This window comes from Lagenorhynchus albirostris, chromosome 17 (genome assembly GCF_949774975.1).
Source record: "Lagenorhynchus albirostris chromosome 17, mLagAlb1.1, whole genome shotgun sequence".
NCBI classification, from domain to species: domain Eukaryota; kingdom Metazoa; phylum Chordata; class Mammalia; order Artiodactyla; family Delphinidae; genus Lagenorhynchus; species Lagenorhynchus albirostris.
The window spans coordinates 30,212,912-30,238,522 of NC_083111.1; positions in this window are offsets into that span (position 1 = coordinate 30,212,912).

The following is a 25,611-nucleotide window of genomic DNA, read 5'->3' on the forward strand; positions in this document are numbered from 1 at the left end:
CTTTTCTTCAAGTCTATTTCATTCTAAAAGACAATTTTTTATTAATGATCAGAAAACAATTAAACTATAAACCTGCAAATAAAGATATTCTTTAACTTCTCACATGGTTTTCAAACTTACTTGACCCATATGATCAAAGTTTTGTTTTGTTTTTCTTAATTTGTGTATTCTAAACACTGAGTTTCTTGACATTGATAAAACAAACATATTAGGTCAAAGAAAGTGCAAGTTACTCATATTAAACACAACCTTGAAATGATGTCTTGATTTATGTATGTAGTTGTAGACATATGTGTCGTGTTTCTCCAATTATATTCTTTGTCAGAAGTAAGAGTTCTCAACATTTCCAGTGGAATTCCATTACATTTTTTCATTCTCTTTCCCATAGGCAGAATACATGCTTCTTCTTATTTTTTTTCTCAATTCCTTGCTTTGGCTGTATTATTTTAGTCTATGGAACAGATGGCTTTCAAATTATTGAGCTTGCTCTTGAGAAATGTCTTTAGAAATGCAAAGTTAGTTAAGAAAACCTTTAAGCAATTTTTCATGTGGTTTTCATAGAATTAGTCCATGAGATCTAGTTTTGAAAATGGATAACATGATTCATACCTAAGATAGTATAACTTTAACTTCATCTATAATTTCCTTAATGAGCAAAATACCTTAAAGGCAGCTAAAAGACTATATTAATGGTAAATCAGTGAATATAAGCAAAACTTTAAAGTGAATTTAAATTAATTCTGGAAAGCAGAAGAAAGCAACTGATTTTAATTCTCATCAAGAAAACTTTCTCTTTCTTAGTTTACAATTCTTTATGTTTTTGGAAACGATTTTTCCATACCCACATTTGAATTCTGAAGCACTGTCCCTGTGTCTGCCTTTAACCCTCTTCTGGCTATTCCTCACAATGTGCACCAGTTATCTTTCTAAAACTTATTATTTTTTGAGTCAATGTCTTGTTCAAAAATCTCAGAGGCCCCAGACTCCAAGGATGGCATCCACAACCTTCACTGTTTGAGCCTGATCTGAGTTTATCTCCTGGTTAAACCTCTGTGTGATATTTCAGTCCTGGCCATAGGCAATTTAAAAGGTTTTCCTGACAGTCCTCATGGGAGAAGCTGCTCTCTCCATGCCCAACTTTATGCATAGCCAATGCATTGTGGTCTTTGAAGGGTGAAGGGTATTGCAGATTGTAGGGGAGCAAAATTTGCCACCCTGAAATGTGTGTCTTTGGCATGAGAATTAATTTAGTCTGATTATTTTAAGAAACAGAAGACTCAGGAAGTCTTTGTTTTTACCTCCCCCTTAGTTGCCTAAAAAATTTAGATAAAGGGCCTGTCCTTAGAATAGAGCTATCTCCAGAGATATCTGCAAAGAATATGGGCCAGGCATTGTGGGAGAAACTCTTAGGGATCAGAGTCCACTCTGTGTCCCCTTGTCTCTGCATGGCCCAGCAAACATTTATCTCCCAAACATTTGCTTTTCCATCTCTATGTCAATTGCTTCCTCCCCATTGAAGTCCCAAACCACTACCCCCAACATCATCTTTTGTCTTTAGCAGCAAAAGATATTTAAGGTGATGGTTTCAGGCATTTCGGCAAGTAACTCAGTTCTCCTGGGTCTCACCCATATATATGTGTTATTAAACTTTTGTTTGAATTTCTCCTGTTAATCTATCTCATGTTAATTTAATTCTTAGACCAGCCAGAAGAATTTAGAAAGGCAGAGGGAAATTTCTTCCTCCCAGACACAGTGAAGGACACAGACCCTACTGTTCAGTCATACCCTTTGCATATTTTCATTCCTAGATGTCTTTCTCTGAGGCCTTTAGCAGAGGTCTTCCTGAGGTTTCTTTGCCAAAGAAGGGGGAAACTTGAAGGTATTTTTCTCCACTCTGACTCAGTACCCAGGGTCCATAAAAGTTCCAGAAACTTTTGTGTAGGGCTCCCTCAACAGTTAGACAATCCCCGTGTCCCCACTGATCCACCTGCCCCTCCACCAGTGTTGGTTCAAAACCTTAGGAGCTTCCCAGGGTGAAATCTGAAACTGGCCCCCATACACTGAGAGCAAGGAGGGACTGAAGAGTCAGACCACTCCAGACTGGTAAATGGAAGGCTTAATAAGCAAGGGAACTTACTAAGAGGATTATCTTGGGCACCATAAGATAAGTAGAAGATCACAGCATCTGTCCATCAGAGTCTTAAGATTGTCTATAGAGGATTCAACAGGCTTCAATCATCTGTACCTTCCAGATGGTCTAACAACACCTTACTCTGTCACATCTATGTCCTTGAAAGAGCTCTTAGTGTGGGATGGTGGGCAGAACATATATTCCACAAACAGGGGATGGAGGAGAAGCATTGTTTGCCCAGGTCCAGCTCAGGGGTCTATGGGTTGTCACATCCTCACATTGACCTTCTCCTGTGGAAAGATGGAACAGGGGGAGTCAGCACTTTCTTCAGATTAGACTCTTACTTATATCATCACAGTAAGGCCTTAAAAGCTTCACTGTCAGTCTCCTTTTGGCTTGTTGCTTTTATCTTGTACCCTGTCACCTGGCACCTCTCTCTCAGCTCAGTTGACCTCCTAGCAAAACCTACCTCTGACTGGCTGCTCATGGCTCTGATCTCCTGTGCCACATCAGACTTTGGCTTGTCCCAGGACACGTGCATGTGAAGGCCCAGATGGCTTTCCCCTTGCCACTCTCTTTTCTTCTAACGTTCTTTCCACTGTTGAATAACTGCCTCAAATGGTCATTTTAAATCTGATCTTTTCTGGCAGAATTAATTACCTCTTCAGTTTTCTCCTTACTTGGGTAGGAGACTGAGAAAATTAACATTAAACTATTTTAAATTATAAAGTTATAGAAGCAACATGGCTATGTTACAGCAACATGACAATATTACAGAGAATATTAATTGTCTGCAATTATTCTATCACCCTAAAGCAATCTTCATTATCATTTGGACATACGTCTTCAAGTCAATTTTCATATACCTACTAAAGAGTAAAATAGTAGTTACAATGTAACTTCAAACTTTTGTTCTTTTTCCCTCTCTCCAACATCATGTAGAAAACGTCTTAGTGTTCGTATATGGTCTTCAAAACCATTGTTGTAATAACATCATAAAATTTATGGTGAACTAATATAATCTGCTAAGCTATCTTACTAAACATTTGTTGTTTAAAATTTCACTATTTTACTTATATCAGTGTGCTAGTATGAGAGAGAGGTAGCAGTGATGAGCATATATACAATGTATAGAACAGTACCAGAGCTCAGGATACTGATTTGAACAAAAAGAAACACCACATATAACCACATAGTATGGATGGGAAAAAAGGAAATGTCAAGGCATACAGTATTATGAAAGACTATAGGGCTAATATGATTTATCCTTCATATTCGTGGGTTTATATCTGGGTCAGCAGTTTTCAGGTATTTCTTTCTCTTTTTGGACATTTACATTGCCTTTTGGCTTTGCTTCTCTATAAAAAAAGAAAAGTATCAGATTTTGTTAAGAAAATCCCTGAGAATTGCATTTTATCATTATAGAATTGACCACCTATTCCTCTTCTTATTTGTTCTTATCCTCTAATGCTGGTTTCCTGCATAAACACACAGAAATGTCTCAAGAATAAACAAAAATGAACATTTTATTGGTGAAAGTTCCTGTTAAAAGTTCCCTTTATGCTAGCATCAGAACTACCTTAAGGAAGAACAATTAACAGATGAGAAGCTTTGTCTCACAAAGCCTAAAAATCCAAGGGACGAGGAAAAAAATTCTTCATTATAAATAATGATATAGTACCTATAAAATAAAACACAATCTCATTGTTTTAGGAGAAGTAAAAAAGAAAAAGGAAGAACTTTAACATTTGTCAAGAAATATCTATGTTCTTCCCTTTATTGTTGAAGTCTATGCACACTGTCATCTTCCTGACCTGTGAGCTTTTACTATATTAAAAGATAACTCATCATATAATAAAAGTCACCTGCCTTTAAGTTATGACATAAAACTGGTGACTAGGGCTCCCCTGGTGGTGCAGTGGTTGAGAGTCCGCCTGCCAATACAGGGGACACGGGTTCGTGCCCGGTCCGGGAGGATCCCATATGCCGCAGAGAGGCTGGGCCCGTGAGCCATGGCCACTGAGCCTGCGCGTCCGGAGCCTGTGCTCTGCAATGGGAGAGGCCACAACAGTGAGCCCACGTACCGCAAAAAACAAAACAAAAAATGGTGACCAGAAGAACATGAAAGAAGTAGATCCAAGTTACAGCAGGAGGGATTTATACTAGCTATAATAACATATATTTTCCCCTCACTAAGTTCTGTTAATACAGGGAGGCTATGAAATGCAATTCCTTATAAAAGTCAATCCATATAGGATGCATTTCCATCTACCTGGGATGGTATAGACATGGTCTCACCTAAAAGCAAGATAAGCTAAATGACTTATCACTCCAGTCAGTCAATGCCATTTTCAAAAAATTTAGTAATTGTAATTTAGTCTTTCCTTGAAAGACAAACAAAAAAGAACAGATTTTGTTAGAGTTTTGTTAAGATATCTAACTGGTGAAACATTATATGGAAATGAGGGTGATGCATTATTCTGTTCTCTCTATGACAGTAAAATTCCATGTTCTCTAGGTGATTTTTTCATAGCAGTTGGGAGAATTATACAAGTGTCAAGCAAATACGGGTGAGATTGTGTCCATGATTAATATTGTATGGAGAAGTAGGCTTTACTGTTGCTGCCTTAAATGTTAGATACTTTTCAATTTAATATGTAACCTTTTCTTCCACATTTTCTTATTATGGTCCACTAGTTCTCCTATTTGTTATATTTAAACATGGACTTTACTTGAGCATCCAGCACTCAACAGCTCTAACTGCTTCCACTAAAATTCTCTGAGAGAACAGGGGAAGTTAGCAAATGATTCAGGTAGGTGATCTGCGTGATGCATATTTGACCTGTGTATTCTAGTCAGAAATCATGGGCTTTTTTCAACTTTTGTCAAAGTTTCAAGGTATTCACATTTTTTAGACAAAATACCATTTAAGATCCATGGAATAGAAAAGGAAAAATTATGCATAAAATGAAAAAAAAAAGAACATTGACATGAATTAGTGCCTGAAAACTTAAAAGTGAATGAAAAGTAAGAGGAATCTTGATTAATTTTTAACTCTGAGGAAGCCCTTACCCATATTCCTCAAATAGAATCAGGTGAAGTGAGAGTCTAAGCCAGAGTGTATACATGTGAGAGGTGCAGGAGCCCCAGGGCAGGAAAAGGGCTTGACACCATCTGAGCGGTACATTTTCCACTAGTGAGTATTAGAGTGGGTTGGTGGGGAAGGAAGCAAACGGTTGCCTTCTCTTTCCCCCATAACATTCTCTCCTGCTTTACTTCTATTATTACCTTTATCACTTTATTATTACCTTTACCACTTCCTAATATTGAAGTTTTTAAGGCAGGTTAGTGTGATAATGTGTGACTCATATGTTCTAGCAGTTAAAGGCTAAGATTGGAATCTTACTCAAGCACTTTCTACCTGTACATCTTTGGGCAAGTTAATTAAACTTGCAAATGTTTTCTCATCTAAAAATGAGAGAACAATGCATACCTTTTAGAATTGTTGGAATATTTAAGTAAGTTAAAATGTCTAAAATATCTAATTTAGTGTGAGCAATTGTTAGGTGTAAGATAATGTTAGTTCCTTTCTCCCCGAAGGATACCAGTGCCTGTTCTTGTGAAAACAAAGTGCCGTTTCTCTCCCTTGCAAAATCTTTCTCATTTTATCAATCTAGTCATGTGGGATGCCTTCTATCCTCTATTTTCAAGTCCTTTCATTTCATGCCTGAATTATTCCAATAGTCTCTTAACTTGCTCTGATCTCCAGGTTCTTCCCCCTCCCATTTCTCTTGTTCACTGTTGCCAAACTAATCTCTCTAAAGTGTCCTTCTGACCCTGTCATTCTGCTGCTTTAAAATATTCAAAGAATTTCTAACAGACACAAGGAACATTCAAAACTGCTCACTGACATGGCAGAACAGGCCTCAACCTAATATAAACTCTCTTGCATTTATTTCTTAGGTATCTGTTAAATTCCAGGTGCTTTGCATGCATTTCCTCTAATCCTTACAACAATATGGCAAGACAGGAATTATTATTCCCAGTTTACCAATAGGAAATAGAGGATCAGACAGGTTTTAGGACTGGCCAGAATTCAACAACCACAAGGTAAGGGTGTCTGAACTCACATCTGGTTTTGTTTCCCTATAAAGTCACCATGTGCTTCCACACAACTGTACTACCACCGTATACTGTCTATAGACTATATACTTATACGTCACATGTTTCCAATTATTTGGTTATATGTTAGCATCTGCCATGAGCCATGGGCTTTTATCCTGGAGGGACTATGTCTTTTTCTTCTCAGTATCTTTTAGCACCTGCCTTGCTCAGAAGGGACAACTAGGAAGGAATGTACGTTGAATGAAGGGATTAATGAATTAAAGACAAAAAAGAAGGCAGGGGCAACCTAAAGTGGGCTTTCAGGGAAAGGGCGACCTGAGCACAGTGTGGGTAACCTTATTCTGAAAATGAGGAAGACACTAAAATGTATAAAGGCAGTGTATAAAAATCAGATGAGAGGGTAAGGATTAAAGCTGTGCTCACATTTCAGCTCTACCTTTTCTCTTTCCTAGTAATGATATCTTGTGCTACAGTGTTTCAGGCTCCCCCTGTCCCACACCCCCACCCCCTCATATAAAGCTAAACATTGTACTTTTTTGTTTTGCTTTGTTTTGTTTGGTTGCACTGTGTTGCTTGTGGGATCTCAGTTCCCTGACCAGGGATTGCACCCAGGCCTCCACTGAAAGTTCCAAATCCTAACCACTAGGCTACCAGGGAACTCCCTACATTGTACATTTTTTTTTACTTACATACATTATGAATTTACTTCTCCTCAGGTCATATTCTGCACTTAATAATCATTGTAAACTTTATATGAACAAGCAACTTTATTACTTAAGGGTAGTTCAGAATTATAGCTTTGTTTTAGAAAGAAATAACGTCTTCTGCCCGTGGAAACACAAGTTATTTTTTTAGTACCCAATTATGCCACTCAAGATCTAATTCTGACCATACACAGCATAGTCTCATTTAAAGTTTATTATTTAAATTTCAGTGTGTGTGTGTGTGTGTGATTTTGATTCTTCTTGAGTGGCTAAGAAATGATGAGTGCATTCATTTCTGCATCTAGGATTTATGGGTATGTTTACAAATAATAATGTCATATCAGAAAGCAGGTAAAAAAAAAGAGTCTAAGCAAATGAATTTAATCAGTCCAGTGACACTCAAATTTGAAATGAAAAGAATAGGTAGGCCCAAAGCTTACCTCTAATAAAAGGTAAGCTTACTTAGGGTTTTAAAAATATGCAATTAAAGTCCAGTCCCCACCACCACATGCAACAGTATATTGCTGTACCTGAGCAGTTTCTTTGCAGATGCCTATACTTTTGCATTTTTCAAGGATATGAGTTTTCCTTGAAGTAGAGAATTGGCAGCAAACCCTCTCACTGTTATTTGACTTTCAGTAGCGTATTGATTAGTGGAATAATTTAGGCACAACTGCCCTTGGAGAATCTATTAATACTTTAATACTAGTTACGGAAAGAACACTGGCATTAACCTTTGTTGAAAAACGGTTCCCTGGCCTTGTTGACATATGTGACGATAAATAAAGGACAAAGACACAAATGCAAAAAAAAAAAAAAATCAGGTAATGGCAGAAATAGCAATATACAAGTAAAGGATAGATTCAATGTTTATTAGGATTTGGTAACTCAATTTCAGTACTGGAGTTTAGATTATTGATTATTTTAAATCAGAAAGAATGAATAACTAAGGTAAAAGGACCACAAAACAATAAAATTATTTGTCATGATAGTAAAAATGATTTTATTTATTTTATTAGGCAATTTTCCATTCTCTTTATGAGAAGCAGTACATGTCTGCATTGCTACATAATTGGTTTTGGCTGCAAGCCAACTGACAAAGTTAATTAGTACATATCTGTGTACAGGTCCTAGGAGAGGTTCCAATATCTACAGAATTTAGTTTGAAGCAGTTTAGTCAGGTAGTAGAGGGAGAGTGAAATCTTTATGCTTCCTTTATGCAAGAAATATGATCAATTTCTACTATGGACATAGTAAAATTTATCTTTCCATTTAAAATATTTCCATTTCTCCTCCCCAAAAAATAGGTAACAACTAAGAAGTCTTTAAAAACTACAGGCTAAGGGCTTCCCTGGTGGCGCAGTGGTTGAGAATCCGCCTGCCGATGCAGGGGATGCGGGTTTGTGCCCCGGTCCGGGAGGATCCCACATGCCGCGGAGCGGCTGGGGCCGTGAGCCATGGTCGCTGAGCCTGTGCGTCCGGAGCCTGTGCTCTGCAACGGGAGAGGCCACAGCAGTGAGAGGCCCGCGTACCGCAAAGAAAACAAAACAAAACAAAACAAAACAAAAAACACTACAGGCTAAAATCATGGTCTTTCAATATATTAATTTAGAAAAAAACATTTTCTTAATGGTCTCATATTTTGTGGTGGAACAACTTGGCTCTTATTCTTGGTACCTACTCTCAATACAATTGTGAGTGTGTGTACGTGTGTGTGTTTCAATAAGAAAAATATGATTCTAAGTGTAAGCAATTATGGTTGTGAATTAAAAGAAATAAGGAAAATCATTACCAGGCAACCCTGGGAAAATAATAATACCACAAATATTTACTTAAGGTGACCGTATGATTTCTCATTAAATGCAGGCACTCTTGAGAGTAAAAGGAGATACTATTGATATTAGGTTAAGATACATGAAAATTGCTATATTTACATGTCAAAATGGTCAAATACTGACAAATTCTTTTGGTTTACCTTATGCTTATTAGGAGACAAAAGGAGAAAACAAAAAAGCCCTAAGTAAACGGGGATGTTTATATACCATATATTTCTTTCTAGACATGTTTTGATTCACACAGCATGGCATAGCTTGTATCAGGAGCACAATCATGAGGCTTGGTGTTGTCAAATAATTGTTCACTATGTGTCTGAGAGATATATATTACCACTGGGCTCTTCTCTGCAATTACTTCAATTTATAAATGGCACCTACATTTCTTGTCATACTTTGATGTGGTAACAGTTGCAGGTTAAAACAAATAATATTTTTTGCTTGTGGGCTATATCTCTCTTTGCCTATCTACTTCTTTTTTTTAATTTAATTTAATTTATTTCATTTTCTGAATTTTATTTTATTCATTTATTTATTTTTATACAGCAGGTTCTTATTACTTATTTATTTTATACATATTAGTGTATATATGTCAATCCGAATCTCCCAACTCTTCCCACCACCACCACCACCCCAATTCTCCCCTTGGTGTGCATAAGTTTGTTCTCTACATCTGTGTCTCTATTTCTGCCTTGCAAACCAGTTCATCTGTGCCGTTTTTCTAGATTCCACATATATGTGTTAATATACGATAATTGTTTTACTCTTTCTGACTTACTTCACTCTGTAAGACAGTCTCTAGGTCCATCCACATCTCTACAAATGACTCAATTTCATACCTTTTTATGGCTGAATAATACTCCATTGTATATATGTATCCCACATCTTCTTTATCCATTCATCTGTTGATGAGAATTTAGGTTGCTTCCATGACCAGGCTATTGTAAATAGTGTTGCAATGAATACTGGGGTGCATGTGTCTTTTTGAAATATGTTTTTCTCTGGGTATATGCCCAGTAGTGTGATAGCTGGGTCATATGGTAGTTCTATTTTTATTTCTTTAAGGAATCTGAATACTGCTCTCCATAGTGGCTGTATCAATTTACATTCCCACCAACAGTGCAAGAGGGTCCCGTTTTCTCCACACCGTCTCCAGCATTTGTCGTTTGCAGATTTTCTGATGATGCCCATTCTAACCAGTGTGAGGTGATACATCATTGCAGTTGTGATTTGCTTTTCTCTAATAATTAGTGACGTTGAGCAGACTTTCATGTGCCTCTTGGCCATCTGTAGGTATTCTTTGGAGAAATGTCTATTTAGGCCTTCTGCCTATTTTTTGATTGGGGTGTTTGTTTTTTTTAATATTAAGCTGCATGTGTTGTTTATATATTTTGGAGATTAATCCTTTATCCATTGATTCATTTGCAAATATTTTCTCCCATTCTGAGGGTTGACTTTTCATCTTGTATATAGTTTCCTTTGCTGTGCAAAAGCTTTTAACTTTCATTAGGTCCAATTTGTTTATTTTTGCTTTTAGTTCCATTACTCTAGGAAGGGTCAAGAAAGAGCTTGCTGTGATTTATGTCAAAGAACGTTCTTCCTATAAAACTCTAAGAGTTTTATAGTGTCCGGTCTTACATTTAGGTCTTTAACCCATTTTGAGTTTATTTTTGTGTATGGTGTTAGGGAGTGTTCTAATTTCATTCTTTATATGGAGCTATCCAATTTTCCCAGCACCACTTATTGAAGAGACTGTCTTTTCTCCATTGTATATACTTGCCTCCATTGTCATAGATTAGTTGACCATAGATGCATAGGTTAATCTCTGGGCTTTCTATTCTGTCCCATTGATCTATATTTCTGTTTTTGTATGAGGCCCATACTGTCTTGAGTACTGTAGCATTGTAGTATAGTCTGAAGTCAGGGACCCTGTTTCCTCCAGCTCCGTTTTTCTTTCTCAATATTGCTTTGGTTATTCAGAGTCTTTGTGTTTCCATACAAATTTTAAGACTTTTTTTCTAGTTCTGTAAAAATTGCCATTGGTAATTTGATAGGGATTGCATTGAATCTGTAGATTGCTTTGGGTAGTATATTCATTTTCACAGTATTTATTCTGCCATTCAAGAACATGGGATATCTCTCCACCTTATTGTGTCATCTTTGATTTCTTTCACCAGTGTCTTATAGCTTTCTGAGTACAGGTCTTTTACCTCCTTAGGTAGCTTTATTCTGAGGTATTTCATTCTTTTTGTTGCAATGGTGAATAGGATTATTTCCTTAATTTCTCTTTCTGATCTTTCACTGTTAGTGCTTAGGAATGCAAGAGATTTCTGTGCATTAATTTTTTTACCCTGCATCTTTACCAAATCCATTGTTTAGCTCTAGCAGTTTTGTGGTGGCATGTTTAGGATTATCTATGTATAGCATCTTGTCATCTGCAAACAGTGACATTTTTACTTCTTCTTCCAATTTGTATTCATTTTATTTCTTTTTCTTCTCTGATTGCCATGGCTAGGACTTGCAAATTTATGTTGAATAATAGTGCCAAGAGTGGACATCCTTGCCTTGTTCCTGATCTTAGAGCAAATGCTTTCAATTTTTCACCATTGAGAATGATGTTGGCTGTGGATTTGCTGTATATGGCCTTTATTATGTTGAAATAGGTTCCCTCTATCCCCACTTTCTAGAGAGTTTTCATCATAAATCGGTGTTGAATTTTGTCAAATGGTTTTTCTGCATCTATTGAGATAATCATATGGTTTTTATTCTTCAGTTTGTTAATATGGTGTATCACATTGATTGATTTGCGTATAATGAAGAATCCTTGCATCCCTAGGATAAACCCAACTTTATCATGGTGTATGATCCTTTTAATGTATTGTTGGATTCTGTTTGCTAGTATTTTGTTGAGGATTTTTGCATCTATATTCATCAGTGCTATCGTTATGTAATTTTCTTTTTTTGGTATCAGGGTGATGGTGGACTCATAGAATGAGTTTGGGAGTGTTCCTTCCTCTTCAAGTTTTTGGAAGAGTTTGAGAAGGATAGGTGTTAGCTCTTCTCTAAAGGTTTGATAGAATTCACCTGTGAAGCCATGTGCTCCTGGACTTTTGTTTGGTGGAAGATTTTTAATGACATTTTCAATTTCATTACTTGTATTTGGTCTGTTCATATTTTCTGTTTTTTCCTGGTTCAGGCTTCAAAGGTTATACCTTCTAAGAATTTGTCGACTTCTTCCAGGTTGTCCATTTTATTGGCATAGAGTTGCTTGTAGTAGTCTCTTATGATACTTTGTATTTCTGCTGTGTCAGTTGTAACTTCTCCTTTTTCATTTCTAATTTTATTGATTTGAGTCTGCTCCCTCTTTTTCTTGATGAACCTGGTTAAAGATTTTCAATTTTATTAAAGAACAAGCTTTTAGTTTTATTGACCTTTGCTATTGTTTTCTTTGTTTCTATTTCAATTATTTTTGCTCTGATCTTTATGATTTCTATCCTTCTACTGAATTTGGGGTTTGTTTGTTTGTTTTTCTTTCTCTAGTTCCTTTAGGTGTAAGGTTAGATATTTTATTTGAGGTTTCTCCTGTTTCTTGAGTTAGGTTTGTATTGCTAGAAACTTTCCTCTTAGAAGTGCTTTTGCTGCATCCCATAGGTTTTGTATCATTGTGTTTTCATTGTCATTTGTCTCTAGGAATTTTTTGATTACTTCTTTGATTTCTTCAGTGATCTTTTGATGATTTACTAATGTATTGTTTAGCCTCCATGTGTTTGTGATTTTTACATTTTTTTCCCTATACTTGATTTCTAATCTCATACCATTGTGGTCGGAAAAGATGCTTGATATGATTTCAATTCTCTTAAATTTACCAAGGCTTGATTTGTGACCCTAGATGTGATCTATCCTGGAGAATGTTCCATGCTCACTTGAGAAGAATGTGTAATCTGCTGTTTTTGGATGGAATGTCCTATAAATATCAACTAAATCTATCTGGTCTATTGTGTCATTTAAAGCTACGTTTCCTTATTAATTTTCTGTCTGGATTTTCTGTCCATTGGTGTAAGTGAGGTTTTAGCATCCCCCATTATTATTTTGTTACTGTCAATTTCCTCTTTTATAGCTTTTACCATTTGCCTTATGTATTGAATTGCCCCTATGTTGGGTGCCTATATATTTATAATTGCTATATCTTCTTTTTGGATTGATCCCTTGATCATTATGTAGTGTCCTTGTCTCTTGTAACATTCTTTATTTTAAAGTCTATTTTATCTGATATGAGTATTGCTTATCCAGCTTTCTTTTGATTTCCATTTGCATGAAAAATATTTTCCCATCCCCTCACTTTCAGTCTATGTGTGTCCGTAGTTCTGAAGTGGGTCTCTTGTAGACAGCATATATATTCTCCTTGTTTTTGTATCCATTTGGTGAGCCTGTGTCTTTTGATTGGAGTATTAATACATTCACATTGAGGTAATAATTGATATGTATGTTCCTATTACCAAATTCTTAATTGTTTTGGGTTTGTTTTTGTAGGTCCTTTTCTTCTCTTGTGTTTCTCACTTAGAGAAGTTCCTTTAGCCTTAGTTGTAGAGCTGGTTTTGTGGTGCTGAATTCTCTTTGCTTTTGTTTGTCTGTAAAGCTTTTTGTTTCTCTGTCGAATCTGTACGAGATCCTTGCCAGTTAGAGTAATCTTGGTTGTAAGTTCTTTCCTTTCATCACTTTAAATATATCATTTCAATCCCTTCTGGCTTGCAGAGTTTCTGCTGAGAAATCAGCTGATAACCTTGTGGGAATTATCTTGTATGTTATTTTTCCCTTATTGCTTTCAATAATTTTTCTTTGTTTTTAATTTTTGTCAATTTGATTACTATGTGTCTTGGTGTGTTTTTCCTTGGGTTTATCCTTCCTGGGACCCTCTGAACTTCCTGGACTTGGGTAGCTATTTCCTTTCCCATGTTAGGGAAGTTTTCTACTATAATCTCTTCAAATATTTTCTTGGGTCCTTTCTCTCTCTCTCTTTTCCTTCTGGTACCTCTATAATGTGAATGTTGGTGCATTTAATGTTGTCCCAGAGGTCTCTTAGGCTGTCTGCATTTCTTTTCATTCTTTTCTCTTTATTCTGTTCTGTGGCAGTGAATTCCACCATTCTGTCTTCCAGGTCACTTATCCATTCTTCTGCCTCAGTTATTCTGCTATTGATTCCTTCTAGTGTAATTTTCATTTCAGTTACTGAAGAATAGTTCCTCTCCATCTGTGTGTTCTTTAATACTTCTAGGTGTTTGTTCTTTCATTCTTCTAAGTCTTTGTTAATCATTTCTTGCATCTTCTCCACCTTTGCCTCCATTCTTTTTCCATGTCCTGAATCATCTTCACTATCTTTATTCTGAATTCTTTTTCTGGAAGGTTGCCTATCTCCACTTCATTTAGTTGTTTTTCTGAGGTTTTATCTTGTTCCTTCATCTGGTACACAACCCTCTGCCTTTTCATCTTGTCTATCTTTCTGTGAATGTGGATTTTTTTCCACAGGCTGCAGGATTTTAGTTTTTCTTGCTTCTGCTGTCTGCCCTCTGGTGGATGAGCCTATCTAAGAGGATTGTGCAAGTTTCCTAATGGGAGGGACTGGCGGTGGGTAGAGCTGGGTGTTGCTCTGGTGGTCAGAGCTCAGTAAAATTTTAGTCCTCTTGTCTGCTGATGGGTGGGGCTGAGTTCTCTCCCTCTTGGCTGTCTGGCCATAGGCAACCCAGTACTGGCACCTACAGGCTCTTTAGTGAGGCTAATGGCAGACTCCAGGAGGGCTCACACCCAGGAGTACTTCCCAGAACTTCTGCTGCCAGTGTCCTTGTTCCTGTGGTGAGCCACAGCAGCCCCCGCCTCTGCAGGAGACCCTCCAATACTAACAGGTAGGTCTGGTTCTGTCTCCTGTAGGGTCACTGCTCCTTCCTCCGGTGTCCTGATGCACACATTATTTGTGTGTGCCCTGAAAAAATGGAGTCTGTTTCCCCCAGTCCTGTAGAAGTCCTGTAATCAAGTCTGATTCTCTGGGAATTCGTCCTTCCATTGCCAGACCTCCAGGTTGGGCAGCCTGACGTCAGGCTCAGAACCTTCATTCCAATGGGTGGGCTTCTGTGGTATAATTGTTTTCCACGTTGTGAATCACCCACCCAGCAGTTATGGGATTTGATTTTATTGTGATTGTGCCCCTGCTACTGTCTTACTGCAGCTTTTCCTTTGTCTTTGGATGTGGGGTATCTTTTTTGGTGAGTTCCAGTGTTTTCCGTCAGTGATAGTTCAGCAGTTAGTTGTGATTCCAGTGCTCTCATAAGAGGGAATGAGCACACGTCCTTCTACTCCGAACATCTTGAACCACTCTACTTCTTTTAATATTCCCCTTCCTTCTCCTCATACCACAGTATACAATATACCTGGTTCAGCCTTCAACCATTCTCCATTAAAACTTACATGTCCTCTTGCCACAGGGACTGGCTAAGTGATTGGCCGTAAAAACTATTAAATTAATTTACACTGTAATGTCAAGGAATAATTCAAACTTAATTTGTTGATCTACATAGATGACAAATTTACATATTAATAGAACACTTTAATAGCCCAAAACCCAGTGATGTTGAACATTTTTTTATGCTTACTGGTAAAATATCTTAGGATGAAGGCATTTTTTCACTACCTTCATATCAAATCTTATAGACATTTGACTACCAATATATAATGTCAACCTTATAATTTATTGTTATTTTATGTTCTTAATAACAGCACACAGATTTGTTATAGTTCATCCAATTCAAATATAGAAAGACTCTCGGCATACATATCACATCCAGAGCATCTCTTTAATACCATTACAAATATAACTGTTCATAATCATTTAATATGTTGGGCAACTAATTCTATTTCTCTATGTATTATTATGAATGATTTCTATATCTCATAAATAATTCCAAGTGGAATATATGAAGTTTTTCTGCAAGCCAGAAAAACTTATTTCCTAAAGTATCAAATAAGATGATATCTTACTTTACTAGGGCTGCCATAACAAAGTACAACAGACTGGGTGGCTTAAACAACAGAATTTTTTTCTCTTAATTCTGGGGGCTAGAACTCTGACAGAGGATGTCAGCAGAGTTGGTTTTTCTGAGGCCTCTCTCCTTGGGTTGTAGATGACTCTCTTCTTGTGTTTTTACCTGGTCTTCCCTCAGTTTGTGTCAGTGTCTTAGTCTCCTTTTCTTATGGGGCACCAGCCAGATTGGATAAGGGCCCACCCTAATGACCTTATTTTAACCTAATTACCTCTTTAAAGACCCTATCTCCCAACACATTTACATTCTGAGCTACTAAGGGTTTGTATTTCAGCATATGAATTTAGGAGGGAGCAGATGGACACAATTCAGCCCATAACATATGGTATCCAGTCTTAACTATTCTTTCAAATAAAATCCATGATTTGGTTTGAAAATCTATCATATTTCATCCCCAAATCCAGTCTTCAGTAACAGACAAACCATCTCTGAAATATTAATAAGCAGGGTTATTTTAAAGCAGAAGGCATCACCTGCCAATTCTCTGTGATTGCAATAGACAATGTAACTAAGTCATATTAAAATCTATTTTGATATGTAGCTTCAAGTTTGTTTTTCTGTGAAAAATTATTCTAATAAGTTTGTATAAATTCTACATATCCAGTGCATTTTCCAGTTGATATTTGACTCAGGACAAGAATGGCTGTGTGGTAGATTAGAAAGAACTTTAGTAAAAAGGATTTCTTGATTTCAGGGCTATCTCTAATGCAAAGTTAGTTATAGCTTGACCTGTAACTGACCTAATTTTTAGCTTCCTTATTAATAAAATGAGGATAATTTTTCTACTTAAAGCAGTTGTTTTGAAAATTAAATTAAATTTAGTTTTACAAATTTTGTAATCCTTAGTTTTGCAGCCATTCAAATAATTCTGCTCTCCTTCCCTTTTTTATTTTCATTTAGTTTGGGCAACATTCAATTGATCCTTGCATGCTGAAAACCCAAACAGCTTCCAAAGGTACCCCTTTAAAATAAGTTATAGCATAGACCTTGAAAGCATCTGGCTCAGCATATACAACAATAATGTCCTGCAATATAGAGAACATAAATGTATTTTATTGCTTCTCCTCTGAAAATCAAAAAGCATTGCCTGTTTTTATGTTTAAGATCTGAGAGGAGAAAAAACAAAGTCAGGACATACTTTCATACAGATCACCAATAGGGAAATTAAGTACCATGGAATTACTTTTTGAGGAAGTCAACCAGGAGCCACAAATAAAAGCAATGAGCCTACTAGATTGTTCATAATCACACAAATTCTCCTGGAGATGATGTGACCAATACTTAACAAATGATCAATTGAACCTGCGTGGGGATCTGCTCCTGGAATGCCACATGCATGACACGTTCAGTTTCTGAAGAGTTGAGGAAAAGGTATCTGCAATGCAGTGATTAGCACCCACATCCACCTCTGAGGATATGTATGAAATCCTATGCCAAATAAAGGTAGCAAGAAGTCCTTGAACTTCATCTCTGCCCTTTGCTTTTACTCTGGGGGATACATCCTGTAATTGCTACAGAGCTGTAAGAGAATGTTGGTCAGAGAAGAAAATGTAGTTTGAGTAGAATCCAAAATTTGAGTACATGATGTTGTCTAGATAAAACATTGCCAAGGGAAAGATGGTGATTTTCTTATATTTGTCAATTATCATCCCACATAATAAATTTTATTTGTAAACATTTGAATTCTGCCTATTACAGTTAATTTATGCTTGCAATTACACATAATATGGCCTAAGCCATGTCTAAACTCACTGCAGTAAGTTCTCTGTTTGCATGATGCTGTACAATACAGTTTTATGTAAGGCTCCTGTTTTGTATTTTTAGTTTTTTTTTTTTTAACTTGGTTTCTGTTTACTGATGTAAAGACACTTGGGGATTTCAAAGAAAAGGAAGCTTATGAGACAAAATTAATGTGCTACTGATTTCAATAGAACAAACAGAACTTCTAAAAATTAATGAAAAATCATTCATCTCTTTTAAAAGTGTTTTCAAAACAAGGCTTTTGCCTTCAGTCCTTACTAAACCAAATAAATATAATTCAAACTTCTTTTTGAAAAGATTTGAAAAAATTTAGAAAAATACTTTAACTTACTCGTGTGGATGTCCCTAAACTCTGAATTCTTAGAGTCCACAGGGGTATCTGCAATGTAGTGTTCAAAGTTTTTTAATTTTCTTCAATGCTGTGTTAAAAATGATAAAATTTAAGACTACCCAATTAGATTTACAATCTAACACAAATAATCTGATATACATAGTAAAAGAAAATTTAATAATTATTGAATTTTTTACCATTTCTCAAAAGTAGAAAAATGTGAAGCAACTAGTGCATTAAAATTAACATTGTATTAGAATGCTTCAGTTATAAATCAACTAATAAATGACATAACCAGGCTAAAAATATTTACAGAAAACATCATCAATATTTCATTGTTCAAATTTAAGACATAATAATATGTTTCCTATATAAATGATTTAAAAACCATTTTGCACTTTATTGAAAGTGCACTTTATTGAACACACTTCTTGTTGTTCATTCTTTGATTAATCCTACCATCTGGAGAGAAGAAGTTACAAATGTCCTTCATAATTAACAGGTAATCCATATAAGGGAAATATTTAACATTGAAGTAGAATAACCCTTGATTTCTATTGTTGCTTCCCTCATCAGCAGGGTAAGATTATTGATACCACACACACACACTCAATATTGATAAAATAGATTCCCGAAGTCTAGAAAACAATAAAAATGATTAATAATTAGTTAATACATTTTCTTCTTTTGCATCTTCCCCTTGTTCATTGATTTTGAAAACAATAACAAGTCTTTTTGATCCATTACTTTATCCCTTGGGGGTTTTCTTTGTTTTTCAGTTCTATTTTGGTATTCTAAGAGAATACTTAGCAACACATGGATTATGAATTTTTGCATTCATTAAAGAATATTTATTAAAATCTTACCATGTGCTATTGTAAGTACTACATGAATAAGTGCACATGTGCACACACACACATATTGAGATTATTATTTTAAATTTGTTTATAAGTAGCTCAGCACCTACCTATATCTATTTCTTTAGTAATACAACTAGACTATACATTTCTGTAGAGGAGGAAAATATATGTATTTTTTTTTTATTTTTGGTTAACTACTGTTAAACATGTGGCACTACAACTAAAGGATGATAATTGCTTAGATAGAATTACACTAAGGAAACAGAAATGCCTGAATCCCTTTCTCAATTTTTCTCCTCTCAATATACCTGATGAAAATGCATTCACAGCTGAATAAGGCAAAACACTTTTTATTACTTGTAAGGGCTTTGGTGTCAAACCATGATAGACATCCCACTCCCACCCCCAGAGCTATGCTGGACCCATGTGGAACCTCTTTCCCTAAACTTAAATAGGTCTAAAATGTCAAGGCTCAAAGCAGGGCATGTGCTTTTCTCTCTATTTTCACATCAGAACCCAAATGTGAACCCAAAGTCTCAGATCTCTGGGAAGATCTAAGTGCAGCCACCCAGGGGAAAGAACCAGAGCAAGGGAGTGGGATTATTAGATATAACACAAATATTTCCCCTAATTCCAAGACAGGATTCCTCTAGACTGCCTGATCTAGATTTTCCAAAGTCCAGTAAGATGAACAGAAAGAAAATGATAGTTCTTCTTCAGAAGAATTTACCTAGGAAAAGTGAAAATTCTGTAAGGACCATTATGATCTTTAAACTATGTCAGTAATTGCAACTATTAGCACAATAGCCAATAATATCCTTAAATTTTACCAATCCATAGTTGCATACTCTTCCTCGAGAGCGAGTGCCCTCTGGTCCCCAGTAGAGACTGCTTAGGAAATAGCAAGAGACAAAGAGGAGCCTTGAAGTTCTCCTCCCTGAAGGCCCAGCAGCTACAAAATTCATAGTAATGTGGAGAAGAGATTACATAAGCTTAATAAATAAATTTAATTACTGCACTTTTTTGAAGAGTCTTTATAGATCCATGATTCTTAGAAATGTATACATCAAATCTAATTCTTTTATCCCTCAAGGTTTATTGCTTGGATGTGCTACAGTATTTTAACATTTCTTTATGTATTCACTTTTTCTGGCACAGCTTGCCAGGTTCAATTTATTTCCTTGGAAAGATTTGGAAGATTATTCAGAATTTTTCATAATCTCTAGATAAAATAAATATATTATATGATAGTGCTTTTACAAAGTTAAAAACTGAGAGCCAAATCTTTTTATATAAAAACAAAATACATTTAAATACCCACCTGAAACTACACCATCACTTATAATTTAATGCTCCCTTTAATTTCTAACTATTTTGTTTTAAGGTTATAAATTAGTTTTATCACAAAATAATTTTAAATTTTTACTGAAAACTAGGAAAATGTATATGAGACATTCCCTTTTAAGTTGTAGGTCTTCTCCAAATTATATTTAATTGAGACTTCTTGAATTAAAAGATAATAATATAAGGCCAGTAAGCCAGTCATAGATAAGAGCCTTCCAATCTTGTGGTTAGCACTCACTTGACACTATATTTGAAGAGAAAAAAGAGAGAGAGATGAAGAGGGTGCACATATCTAGTATGGGTCAGAAATATAATAGACAAGTCATCAGGAGAACTAGCAATGTTATATGTCTGTCTTCTAGGCACTACATTATACATCCTCATTACCAAATTTAAATGTTCTCCAGAAGCTAGATTTATAGCATCTACCCTCTAGACCTTGTTTTCTATCTGCTATGAACTAAATGTTTGTGCCTTCCCAAAATTTATCTGGTAAAGACTTAACTGTCCATGTGACTATGCGTGGAAATTGAGCCTCTTAAGGAAGTAATTTAGGTTAAATGAGGTCATAAGGGTGGGGCTTTAATCTGACAGGGCAAGTGTCCTTACGAAAAAATAAGAAATATCAGAGCTTTTTGTCTCTGCTAAGTGAAGACACAGCAAGAAGGCTGCCATCTGAAAGCCAGGAGGAGAGCTCTTACCAAGAACTGAACTGACCAGCACCTTGATCTCAGAATTCCCAGCCTCCAGAGCTGGGAGAAATAAATTTCTGTTGTTGAAGCCACCAGTCTGTGGTACTTTGTTATGGCAACCTGAACAGATTAATGCACACTATTCTTCCAGTTCCAATATCCCCACTCCAAAATGTTTTCATCCCTTTTGACACCTCTAATCCATTTATTTCACATCACTGATACTGTACAGTTTTCTTACTTATCTCCTTACCCTAAATTAGATTCTATGGAATGTCATATCCTATCATGTTTATTACTGCATAAACTCTTGGCCTTCCATATGTCATAACAGCCTGGTTTGATTTTCTGAATAAAAGTTACAGTCTGATATGTTGGATTTTTTTTCTGCAATTCAGTCAAGCCCTTGCCTTCTATCACAGAGGCTGGAAGACTGGAAACTACATTTCCCAGAATCTCTGACAGCAAGCAGGATTATAGGTTTAAATTGTAGCAAGTGCAAGAGATATTTACAGCACATTTAAATATTGGGAGTAAAGTAGACAGGACTGTGGGCTTTGGCAGGCCACTGATATGATGTTTTTCCAGAAACTTCCAAATATCTTCCTGAGAATCATTCATTTTGATGCTGCAGACAGCTGAAAAAATGTAGTGAAAGTTACTTATGATTATCAGTACTCCAAAAGCCCCTCTAATGATGTTTTAATACCACTTGTTTACTCATCCTGAAAGCTTAAATTATGCTTAATTAATAACACTGAACATTGGTTTGCCTATGTTTGAACTTATATAAATGGATTCATTAAGTATGAATTATTTTGCCTAGCTTCTTTCATGCAACATTAAATATGTGAAATTAATCAACTTTGCTGCCTGCGCTACAGTTACTTTATTTTCATGATAGTATAGTATTTCTTATGTATGAATATGTAAACCTGATTTACTCTACTGTTGACGAGAAATTGGATTTCAATTTGGGACAATTGCAAAAAATGCTTTTATAAACATTCTTGGACATTTTTGGGGTACACACATATATGGATTTCTCCCAAATATGTGTGTGTGTTTGTGTGTGTGTGTGTCTAAGAAATTGCTGGATCATAAAATATGTGCATGCTGAAATTTAATAGCATTTTCCAAAGTGTCTGTAATGATTTACATTTCTAACTGCAGTGATTTAAGAGTTGCACCTGTCTCACATCCTTAGAATCACTTGATATTGTTGATATTTTTAATGATTCCATTACTAATTCTTGAATGAGTAGTGATATCTTATTGTGATTTTAATTTCCATATTTATGATTACTAATGAGGTTGAGCACAGTCTTATATGCTTATGACCACTTGAATATTCTGTATTTTAATGAGCCTTTTGCCAATTTTTCTACACATTGGCTTGCCTGTCTTTTTCTTATTAATCATAGTAGTCTTTGTATATTCTGAATATAAGCCCTTTATGAGTTGTCTATGTTGCAATTATATTTTTTTCAATTTGAGGATTGCTTTTCACTCAATGGCATTTTTTGATGAACAGAACGTTTTCAATTTTATATAGTCCAATTTATTAGTCTTTTGTTCATGGTTTCTGATTCTTGTGTCCCTTAAGAAAAATTATTCAACTTTATAAAGATAGGTCTATGTTATATTCTAAAACATTGTTCTTTCACATTTTAATCTACAACCAAACTAAAATTGAGTTTTGCATATGATGTGAAGTAGTAATTATTTCATTTTTTACCATAGGAAGAACTGATTGACCCTGCACCATTTATTAAATTGTTTATGTCTTCACAACTACTCCACTACACTAAATTTGTCAAAAATAAGGTGTATGTGTATGAATGAGTCTCCTTCTGAGCTAATTAATCTGTTTCATTTATCTATTTTTCTCTTTATATCAATTTCACACAGTGTAAATTACTGTATCTTGATAATAAATCTTGTTATCATATGGAGTTTGCCTTCACACTTTTTTATTCTTCTTAAGATTTTCTTATTTATTATTGGTTATTTTGTTTTTCAAATGAAATTTATAATCTGCTTTTTAATTTCCTGCATATTTCTTATATATTTTTTCTGTATTTTTTATTCTTTTGCCTGTCTGGACTTTATTCTAAATATTTTCTTCTGATTTATCTTCCAATTTACTAATTCTTTATTCTGTTTATAGCTAATCTGCTGTTAATTTTAACCATTTGTAACTGTATTTTTCAGTTATAGAATTTCAAATTTGTTCTTTTTTTTTAACCTTCTAGTTCTCTGCCAAATTCTCAAATTTGACATTTAATTCCTTGAAGGTATCAGACCATTTATTTTAAATTGCATGACTCAAAACTTTATTATCCATATCTCCTGTGGGTTTGTTTCTATTGTCTATTTGTTCTGTTGCTTTTTGTTCCAAGTTATCTTCTAATATGCCTGGCTATTATTGATTAAATGAATGTTGTATATGAAAATTTGTAAAGTTAATTAGGAACTCTAGTATTTTCCTCTAGACACAATTGACTTTTTGTTTTGCTTGTTTGTTTGTTTTTATATTTTGTTTTCTTCTTGAAATCCAGGAGAGCAATAGTCATATCAGTTCACCTTCATTTAATTGCAAATATTTAAAACTGGGTTGGTCTAGTTTCTGTTCACTATTCCTTCAAATTGAGGCCTTTTGAAATCCTAATTGGAAGCCTGCAATATTCATCAAGGCCCACACTTTTCTGTGGATCTTGAACTTTCCACAAGAGAGTTACCCCCAGTCTGTGTATCTGGAGCTCTGCTCAGCTTCTCAGTCTCTCTGATGCTGCTTTGAGAATGGTCATCACTTTGTAGAGAAAAGTCACCCCCAAAGTTGGGCTTAATCCTCTAGATGTCTCTTTTCTCTCAGATTTTGATCTACAATTCCTCACTGTTTAATTTTTCTCTGATTGCTTCAAATAAATTGTTTTCTTTTTACATATTTCCAGTTTTTCTCTTAGTAGGAATGTTGATCCAAACCACTTAGTCCACCATTGCCAGAAGTGCAATCTTCATTTATGATTATTTTCTTTTATTTACATTCTATGTGTAATCCTGATGGCTTCACCTAAAAACATATCCCCCAAGTAATAAATTCTTATTACCTCCATTGCTACAATATTCCAGTTCACCAGAATCTTTTTTTTTCACATTTTACTACTTTGTTTTACATCCTACATTAATCCAATAAGAATCCAGTTGGTGTCACCTAAATACCTATCTCATAGCCACCAAGTCTTATTACCTCCATTATTAAAATATGTGAAGTCTTCATGACCGCTTGCCTACACTACTATCAATACAATGGATTCCTATATGGTCTCATGGCTTTCACTCTTGATATTTCAAAACTTATTCTGCACACATCTATCAGAGAAGTAATTTTTATAGGTAAGTTAGGTAAGATTACTTTCCTGCTAAAGTTCCTCCAATGCCCTGCCATTTATTCAGAATGAAGACAAATTTAATGGTCAAAAACTCTATATGATTTGACTCCTGTTTATTTCTCTGACCTTCTTTCCTAATATTTTTCTTATCTCTCATCCTGACCAAATCATCCGGTCTTCAGAATGTTTCTTGAATGGGCACAACTCGTCCCCAGTTCAGGGCCTTTAAACTTGCCATTTCCTTAGACCAATCACCAATGTCTCACTCCCACACTTTATTCAGGTTTCTGCTCAAATACCATTTTCTCAGTGAAGACTTCCTGGACTGCATTTTAAAATCACCTTCCCATGTACATCCTAGTTACACATACCTTATTTTGTTTTATGTTTCTTTATAATACTTCACTACTTTTATAAACTTACTTAAGCCAGTTTTTGTCATACAAACTCTTACATTCTTTACAGCACGCAATGGCAGCCACTAAAAGTAGTTAGAAGAAAATAAAGATGAACTACTTCCTCATAATCTTACTATTACAGTATAATGAAAGTTTTCAGACTGAATTCTGCAACTCGTACAAAGATTTGTTAAACAAATAACTTACTAGCAAGCAAGTACCACAATAATTTATAAATAGTTGTATAAATTATAGAGTCCCAGCTCTCTGTCTTCTTAGGTAATCTGATAACTACCTTTTATTAAAGACTCATCTGAGGCAGACAGAAATAATTTTAGGCAAGGTTAGTTACTCTTATTCTTGGAATCAGACAAGTGGAAATCCATCCAGTCAGTGGTTAGATAGAGGACTATTTATGGACCAAGTCTTTGGCCTTATCTCTAAAGGCAAATGTTATAGGGTTTGCTGGATTCTTATAGCTTATACCCAGAGTATACAAATGTGGGTGTGTCTCTAAAATATTTAACCCATCCAAACATTTTGAATGCCTTTAATTTCATCAATAAGAGTCCACCATGGTCATTACTAAAGCATTAAGTATTTATAAAGACCTCTATAACAAAACCTCTATTAGTAATTGCCTCTATAGTTCATATTTATAATTTTCTGACAGTTCCTGGGGTATAATATTTTAGTTTTAGCAGCTAACTGCCACATAGTTGAGGTTGAACAAGGTATCACATATATAATATAGCACTGTCCATTCCAACTTTTAAAAGTTATAGATATTACAATAACTACATGAAATAATAATATACATTTGTTTCCTTGTTTAGCTTTACACTAAAATAAAAGCTCTTTGAGGGCAGGCCTTTGTCCTGTTTATTTTTATTTTCCAATATCTATAATAGTGTCTAACACATAATGAGTGTACGATTTTTTGAAAGAAAGAA